The 2,822-nt window shown below is 36.2% G+C and overlaps 1 pseudogene; it reads left to right on the top strand.

Annotated features, from left to right (window-relative positions):
- The first annotated feature begins 241 nt into the window (after window positions 1-241).
- Window positions 242-360, top strand: LOC111738619 (annotated as a pseudogene).
- The last annotated feature ends 2,462 nt before the right edge of the window (window positions 361-2,822 follow it).

Raw genomic sequence — 2,822 nt, 5'->3', positions numbered from 1 at the left:
TCCAAAAAATGAGGGTAGTTTAAGGGGCCTCTGGGACAACATCAAGCATAACAACATTCGCATCATTGGGGTACCAAAAGGAGAATGAAAGGAAATGAAAATCTATTGGAAGAAATGATGAAAAACTTCCCTACTCTGGCCAAGGAAATAAAAACACAAGCCCAGGAAGCACAGAGAGTCCCAAACAGGATGGACCCAAAGAAGCTCACACCAAGACACATAATTAAAATGCCAGAGGTTAGTTCATGGCCATCCTACCCTGAACAAGCCCGATCCCATCTGGTCTCAGAAGCTAAGCAGGGTCGAGCCTGGTTAGTACTTGGATGGGAGACCACCTAGGAAGACCAGGTGCTGTAGGTGTAAAAAATTTAAAAAATATATATATAAGGGATTGTAAGCTGACAAGGTCCTTGCAATCTGTGAGGTCAACCAAGGGTTGCCTCATCTAAATTATAAATTAAAAACATAAATAAATAAAATGCCAAAGGTTAAAGACAAAGAGAGAATCTCAAAAGCAGCAAGAAAAAAGTAGTTAGTTACCTACAAGAGAGCTCCTATAAAACTGTCAACTGATTTTTCAGCAGCATCTTTGCAAGCCGGAAGGGACTGGTGTGAAATATTCAAAGTGATGAAAAGCGAAGACCTACAGCCAAGATTACTGTACCCAGCAAAGCTCTCATTTAGAATCGAAAGAGAGATAAAGAGCTTCCCAGACAAGAAAAAGCTAAAGGAGTTCATCATTGCCAAGCCAATATTACAGGAAATGTTGGAGGAACTTCTTTAAGAAGAAGAAGAAGAAAAAAGAAAAAGAAAGATGAATAATGTGAACAATAAAATGGCAATAACCATATATCTATCAACAATTACTTTAAATGTAAATGGATGAAATGTTCCAATCAAAATAGGGTGGGTGAATGGATAATAGAACAAGACCTTTACATATATGTTGCCTACATGAGACTCACTTCAGATCGAAAGACACACATAGAGAAAGGAAAGAATGGAAAAAGATGTTTCATGAAAATGGAAACAAACAAACAAAAAGCTGGGGTAGCAATACTTATGCCAGGTAAAGTAAACTTTAAAACAAATTGTAACAAGAGACAAAGAAGAACCCAGTTATACCATTTTGGGGCATTTATCCAAAGAAACCCAAAACATTACTTCGAAGAGACATGTAAATACATATGTTCATTGTAGCATTATTTACAATAGTCAAGATATGGAGGCTACCTGGGTGTCTATCAGTGGGTGAATGGATAAAGAAGAGGTAGTATGTATATACAATGGAATATTACTCAGCCATAAAAAAATAATAAAATCTTGCTAGCTGCAGCGACATAGATGAACCTAGAGGGTATTGTGCTAAGTGGAGTAAGTCAGACAGAGAAAGACAAATGTCATATGATTTCACTTCCATGTGGAATCTACAGAACAAAATAAACAAACAAAACAGAAACAAACTCATAGATACAGAGAATATTTTGATGGTTGCCAGATGGGAAGGGGGTTCGGTGGAGCAGCTGAAAAAGGGGAAGGAATTAAGAAGTACAAATTGGTAGTTACAAAATAGTTATGGGGCTATAATGCACAGCATAAGTAATATAGTCAATAATACTGTAATAACAATGTATGACATCAGATGGGTACTAGATTTATCGGGATGATCACTTTGTAAGTTATATAAATGTCTAATCACTATGTTGTACACTGGAAACTATTATAATACCATATGCCAACTATAATTTAAAAATTTTAAAAATGCCAAAAAATAAAATAAAAAAATAATGATAATGAAAATTTAAAAAATAATAATGTTAATGAAAATAAAATAATAATGATAATGACAGCAATGATTTAGACTGGTGTAGTGTTTGGGAAATGTTTTCAAAGAAAGCCCTTATATGCACAGCATTCATTTCCATGGAGGGATGACAAATTCGATCCAGCCTGAAGTCTATTTCTAATCGATTGGTGGTGACTGCTGGAAGCGGTGAGGAGAGAAGGCTATCCAATTATTAAAGCTACATTCAGGCTCAATAACAAGGCGAAATAATCTTTTAGTGATATCTGCTATGGATGTGGAAAAGCATTCAGGGGTCCATTTTGCAGACCCTACCTGTGATGCTCAAGATGACCCAGAGGGAGACAGGACAGGTACCATTATTCCAGTTTCACAATGATGAAAAACTGAAGCTCAAAGAGATAACATTGTCCATAGAGTTGGTAAAAAAAATATTGAAACAATAGAGATTCTCAAGTTATTAACGTGTCTAGAATTATGAAAGCAATGTCCACCCAACCTGCTTTAATTTTAAGAGCAATACAGAGAGTTTACATTTTCTGTGGAAGTTTCAATCTTCAAAGGGTTCAAAGATGTTAAGAGGAGTTTATTGTACAGCCCTAATGGGTCTATCATAGCCTGTGAAATGAATTTATAAGGAGGCAAATACGACAAGTCCAAGTGCCAATAATATCTAAAGAAGCAAAGGCCACAGCTACCTCTTACTCAGCACACTACTTGGCATAGTGTAGCTCCATGGAAAGACAGCCTGCATTTAGGATTATTTACAATCTGATACCTCAGAGCTGGGAACAAACTCAATCATCTTAAGACTAGGTAAATATCTGCAAAGAACAATCCCAAAACAATCTTAAACAAACTCATTTCCTGCCACAATATGAGTATAGGCACACTTAGCATTTTCATGCTGGATTTCTCACCAGATATATTTCCCTGCAGATGTAATTAATACAGATATTTGCAACCGACCTGAGATTTATAGGACAATGGCCAATCTGAGTAATGGCAGATTATATTC

This window comes from Pteropus vampyrus, unplaced genomic scaffold, assembly GCF_000151845.1.
Source record: "Pteropus vampyrus isolate Shadow unplaced genomic scaffold, Pvam_2.0 Scaffold40, whole genome shotgun sequence".
Lineage (NCBI taxonomy): Eukaryota > Metazoa > Chordata > Mammalia > Chiroptera > Pteropodidae > Pteropus > Pteropus vampyrus.
This window is presented reverse-complemented; position numbering and strand designations above follow the sequence as displayed.